This window comes from Pomacea canaliculata, linkage group LG1 (assembly GCF_003073045.1).
Source record: "Pomacea canaliculata isolate SZHN2017 linkage group LG1, ASM307304v1, whole genome shotgun sequence".
Taxonomy (NCBI): Eukaryota; Metazoa; Mollusca; class Gastropoda; order Architaenioglossa; family Ampullariidae; genus Pomacea; species Pomacea canaliculata.
In genome coordinates, this window is record NC_037590.1 from 11383850 (window position 1) to 11390389 (window position 6540).

Genomic DNA, 6540 nt, shown 5'->3' on the forward strand with positions numbered 1-6540 from the left:
GAAGGGGAAAAAAAAACCCAAAACAACTCCGGGCCCGAAATGCTTCACATCTCGGTCAAAGGGAACAAACCCATAACGAGATGCAGTCAATGTAAGAAAGAGCTATGTCCCTTCTATGTCAATACAACCAATGTCCCTTTTTATTTCCAAATCGACAAAATTTGACGACGTTTGCGTTTCCCGGACAAAAGAAGGTTGAAACGAAGGTCATGTTTAAGTATTTATTAAGATATACAAAAGATATGCAGTTGACTATTTGAATCTATTCAATAATTTATAGTTTTGAGAAATACTCTTGTCTTCTTCCCTTCACAGCACCCATCTCTCTCATACACACACAACTCTTCACTCAGGTCTAGAACTGAAGGAAACCACGGCGACATTAGCATGATTACTGTGCTGATTACAGGCGATTTACACACTTGTGCTCAAATGGGCCAGCCCTATTGCCTATGAATCTGAACTGTCAGATTTCTTGTTTTTATCTCTTTGGTTTGTTTAGCTGATTAAAACACACAACGTGTGCGTGTGTTCAGGCCAGGCGTTGGCCTTTGTATAAAGTTCTTTTTAGTTTTGATTTTACATTATAAACTCTCTAAAGATATAAAATACTCTTTACAGGCTTAAAGTCCAGTGTTGAAAGAAAAACTTATTGCTGCTAGCGTGGAGGTTGTCATTCACCAATGCGAACCTATACGCCAGAGGACTAGCAGCCACAACGTTCTGTCAATGGCCCATCATTCCGTATGGACAGCAAACACTGCCGACAAGAGTGGCGGTGGCAGACCAACACATGAACGTTTAATTCACACTAGAAGCGAGGCAGCAGCACAGTGTTGCCCAACAACACGCCAGAAGGCAGCACTCTTCTGCCGCCAGTTCGGAGTCTCTTCTGTCCTTCTCCACGTAGACACTGCACAAAAACAACGCCACCCCACCTTATCTAGAGAACATGAATTCGGGGACTTAGGAATCGTCTGTTTCAAACTTGTATCATTTAAGCAATGTCTTTATTATATCTTCACTTCATATAAAAGCCTCTAACCATATCACTAATGATTTTTTAAAAATAATATCGTCACTTCTAAAAGTATTTTCAGGTAACTGCCGTCTCCATTCAAACAACACTTGCCCTATCATATTTATTTACTCAAAGATTTCGTAAACCTTTTCCTATACTCTTGCAACAACAACAAAAAACCCTCTAGGTTTAAACTTTTCAACTAAAATTTGCAATCAGTTTTGCAATTAAAAACAAAAGTTCAAGACCCGTGTCTGATGTATGTTCTTCAGGGATGGTAGATCACACCGACTTACATTGTCTGCTGACTCTGAGGCTGCCCATAATACGCTTGAGAGTAGCTCCCCGCTGGAGGTGGTCCATACCCCGGGACGTAACCTGGTGGTGGTGGGCCGTATGCAGCCCCTTGCTGGTACCCGCCCCAGGTAAGGCGGAGGTCCTTGCTGGAAACTCATGTGTCTGCCAGCAAAAATAGATTGTTTAAAGGAAAAATTCCATGGCATCAACTAAAATAGAAATTCTCTCAATTTTAATGCGGTTTGGGTAATGAAATCCTATTCAATAAGTAAAAGGGAAAATCGATACATGAATAATTACTTTCAATTCGATCAGCCTCCATTGACAGCACGTTCTATCAGATCATAAAACTAAGTAAACACTAAGAGTTTTCAATATTTTCGATATTTTGGAGTTCATTTTAACAATATTAAAGGCATACAATATCACTTGAGTTCTTCTAAGTGATTTTTTAAAATATACTTTAACACATGGTTTTGAGCCGCTTTTTGACTCAACTCTTCATCCCTCTGTAACCTTGATTATAGAGAACCCCTCGCTCGTACCATGGGAAAGAACTCTTGAAAATACCCTGAGGAATACCTCAGTAGAAAGCGTTGCTTCCCTTTGACCATTAACCAGCATAGTTCTCCTCTCGCTGCTTTACGTAACAGTGGTCAGTGGTAATGTTTTCGCGAACACTGGCATTATTTTCACAATACAGCAAGGAGTGAAAAATAGTGTACCTTCTCCTATACATGAAGATGAATTATAGTCCCAGCAATCCAGAAGATGACTAGCACCGTAGTACAAACCACTTCTCTTCTATTTAATTCAGCAATGTCTTTATTTAAACAATAAATCCCTTTACAAAGATCGTTTTTAAAAGAAGTCGCATCATTCGACTACAGAGCTCTACATATTTGTTATCTACACTTCAGTCCGACACGCCGTTCACAGATAAAGCGCAAGAAGGAAAGGGCCAGATATCATATCTCTAGTTGTGGCACAGTGATCAGACTAGAGAACCAGAGACACCTTTGTGTCTAGTCCGTGTACGTGTCTGCTCACTCTGTGAACAAATGAGTTCCCATCATGGTTGTCGCCAATGTTTTAACACGCGCCCGACGCCGGCATGCCTTAGAGTAGGGGTGGGTTACGTTTTTTCTTCCAAGGGCCATAATATTTCTATTATTATTTGCAGGCCGTACAAAATTATCAACTTAAAAGTGAGCCTGTTTTGTTTAGTCAAGCTGTATTTTTGCCACAGTGTGTTATCACTTTTGCAACGTGTACAATATCAGCCTGCCAGGCACTGCTGCTCTCTGAGTCACTACAATCCACTTGCTACAACACTCACCTTTGTGTTCATGCAAAAATAAACTCATAAACCCAAACTATATTTTTTCCAGCTAAAGCTTTTTCATTTGTTCGTCCTTTAACAATCTATAAAAGGTGATTGTTGGATACTTGTAGGCTTAAACTGTACACTAAAGTAGACAGCAATGTCAACGATCATTTGTGTTTGTGTGTTTTTTGTATTGTATGGTCGAAGAAGGCCACGCGTATCAGCACATGAAGCCGGTCGTGGTCTACTACAGGCTTGAGGTGAAGGTAAAATGCATGGATAATTCTCCAAAATCGTCCATATAAGCCTCGGGCAGCAGACAAGAAACAAACATGTCTGTCCCGTCGTGTACTCATGTGTCTTGTCTGTCCCGTAATGGACCTAATTCCTTGGTTGTCCCTCAAAAATTACGTTGCTGTTTTATTATTATTTACTTAATATATTTATGTTGCTATGAAAAGGCTTATAGATCTACTGAAATCTGTGGTTGTCTTGGCGGGCCGGAGTAAATGATTTGGCGGGCCGGACGTTCCCCACTCCTGCCCTAGAGACTAACGGGCAACATGGTGTCTTGAAAGCGAAGGCCCTACAAATAATACATGGTCTCTCTTCTTCTTTCTATTGTTTCTGATCCTTTGCTGTTTTAGCGATTGCTTTCGAAACGGTTATGCATGTGACATTATCAACATCGGGCTGTAATTGTCAGCTGCCACTAGAAATATATCCAGTAATGTCGTCTTCTTCCAAAACAAATTTCCGTGTTTTCAATACAGCTATCCATTAAAAAGTTATAAAAGTTTGCTATAGAAAACATTCAATGGAAAAAGCTATCGCATAAAAACTAATGTAGTTTCACTTAGAGGCTACGTAACTCCCTCTCTCTTGAAAAAAAAAACCTGTAAACAAAACTGTTTTGACCAGATATAGCGCTGTAAACTACGCTGGATATGCTTATGTATAAGCGTTTTAGGGAATGTGCCTGTGAATCCTCCTCCACAAAAGATCGATATGTCTAATGAGCCATGGGTTTCAACAGCTTGCGGAAAGAAAAACAACCCCCGTTTTTTTTAACCCTACTCTATGCGGAAGTTGTATACAGTTGCATACATACACATTGCCCTGACAAGTTCTGTTGTCATTATGAAGTACATTTTGCAAACGGTAATGACCTCTTGCGTCTCATCTCATCCACACATAACATGGCAGACAGTGGAATTGGGACGCGGTCTGCTGAGTTCAGTGGACAAATGCTTTCGCACGTTTCAGGTATCCGTTCCCTTACATTATTTTTACCAGGACTTCTTGGGTGTTTTATCAGTCAGCGTGACAGGGGGAGAAATTGGGATCATTATACCAGATAATTCTGTCGTTATCTGGTCCTGTGTAGCCAACACTAATTACAAGTTACATGGTTTCCAGAACAATCGACCCATATATTTGTTCCGTTATACTATGATTCCTATGCAGTCGTTCCACTACAGCATGTTTCCACATTTCATATTCTTGGCAAGAACGCATTAACTGATGAGAACTAAAGATCGTTATGGTAATTATGTTTCCGCCCTCAAAAACAGCCATGTCCTAATTAAGTTGTTCATTTTGAGTTATCGTGTTTATCGGAAAGTGTCATAGCACACCGTTTCGTGCGTTCAATGCGGTTACTGTGTATCCTGGTTATCAGATTCCGAAACTGAAATGCTTATAATTAATAACCATATATAGTAGGTTCACTGCCAGCAATCACTCACAAAGCCACTGCAACATACGTAGTTTGATATCACTTGAATAGCTTATCACGATTTGGATTAACATTTCTAATATTTATAAGTTTCAGTACTTACCAGCGTGTGTGAAAAGACAAACAACTACCAGTCAAATCGCAGCACTTCTCTGTGTTCTGTCAAACGTGTAGCGACCTTCGGTGGGGACCACAAGCTGTCGATACTAAAAATAGCTCGTCACATGACTCTGACAGCTTGCCATGTGACGTCAGGCTGTTGAGATCATGGATCTCTATCCCCGGTCCGTGGTTCAGATGATTGTTTTCTGCGCGTCAAATGAAAGTCATGCGACTCAGCGCATGTGTTGCAATATCTCAGACAGATAACACGTTAGGTCAGTTGTCAGTAACAAAGAGAGAGAAAAAAAAATGAATCACAGTTTTTACCACAATGACAAGTTGACAACGAAGGATCACTGAAAGAGAACTTTGCTTTTGAGTAGGTTTCGACCATAGACGTGTGAACACAATGTAGAAAATCGATCTGCGTTTCATCAGACACACTACAGTTTGTTTTGCTCGCGAGTTCTTTAGGATGGATCACGAAGCACATGACTTGTGATCACCATTCAATGGCTATATATACAGCCATCAAACTATATATTAATTCGCATTTTTATTTGGAATGGTTCGGAAGGTAATAATTAATATTTGCAATGTACATAACCCTAACCCTAACTATAACTTAAACTCAGGCTCATTCTTAGCCCCGCGGGGCCTGAGGCATAATGTGCGGGGCCCTCGATCGACGCCACGATTTTAATCAAAATTAAGCGCAGGGCCCCTGACGACTATCAAAAGCGCGGGCCCTATAGGCATGCAGATACCTCGTCTGCCTGCACCTAAACGTAAAATATGTTTAGAGTTTTGTTGGTGATAGCTGTACCAGATAAAGTCACTCTTTCACACGATGTCTGCGTTAGAGCCAATATATAATAATTAGTTACATATATTGTTCTAGTACATTCAAGCACGCATCTATAGCTCGCTCTCCGTCTCTCTCGGTTGGCTGCTTAATTGTTTGCTTTGGTGTGAAAGTGCTTCTACCTAGAGCTAGCTAGGTGATTTCACACTATACGGGAGAAGAAGCGGAGAGGAAAACGGAGAACCCAGAGAAAACTCCCGGCGGCCGGCCCTGCAAACAGGTGTCACAGTGTATCGGGACTTTGAACTTTAAATCTTTCTTTGCAGTGGCGACATTACCAGGCAACCCTCAATCGATCTCGCTTGCTCACCTGTGTCTCATCTCCCCTTTTCCAAACTCCCTCGTTAGGATTAAATCTTGTCAAACCAACCATCTGACAGCCATGAATCTTCCTATCTACTACCAATTCGTCGCCAGGTGTCAAAACGAAATCAGATTTATTGCCTGGCAAACCAGGGGAGATTCGGAACAGATAGCCCACAGCTACACTCCAATTGCTGACTGGTTCAACTAGAAGTGTCGAAGTGCTGCCCCATCCGTCAGCCTAATCTCGCTGAGAGAGAGGGCAATGAAGAATAAAAAGAATTTGTTGTGAGCGCTGTACGTTGTTTGTTGTGCTACAAAACTTTGCATGCAGTTCCTTGAAAAGAAAAGCTTATATTTGCTTGAAGTTTGCACTTTTCCTTAAGGTTTCTTGCAGTAGTCTCAGATTAGAACCATATATGTCGTGCGTACTTACGCATGGTGACGTATAGGAACCTGCTGGGGGTAAGAGACACCCCCACAAAAAAAGATGCTGATCGAGAAGCACGAATGTGAACGCTGATCACTGTCAGCATGAAGTTGCCCCCCTCCCCAAAGCCGAGCATCTTTGTACGCCACTGGGTATACAGGCACACATACACACAGAAAAAAAATGTCTTTCAATCGCCATCTCTAAAGATACGCAAAAATCATAAGACATAAAGACGTATATTTTTTCTTTTTAATTTGTTATTTTCTATGTTTTCTCCTTCTGACATTTATTCAGGTGAACGCATCTCCTGCTTATGGTGCTGATGTGATGGGAATACGACAAACACGATCATTATTGTTGATCTCAACATTCTGTGCTGCGCATGTGGATTGATTGAGGGCTTAGAAAACAACAGAAGATCGATGGACCAACACTAGCTTATCAATATTATCCA

At 41.1% G+C, this 6540-nt stretch overlaps 1 long non-coding RNA gene across 1 annotated transcript; it reads right to left on the reverse strand.

Moving 5' to 3' along the window:
• Positions 1-207: 207 nt before the first annotated feature.
• Positions 208-4642, reverse strand: LOC112566114. The gene is made up of 3 exons (XR_003099535.1): positions 4487-4642; positions 1318-1480; positions 208-913 (listed from the first exon to the last, which is right to left on the reverse strand). It is a non-coding gene; the product is annotated as an uncharacterized LOC112566114 (long non-coding RNA).
• Positions 4643-6540: the final 1898 nt, after the last annotated feature.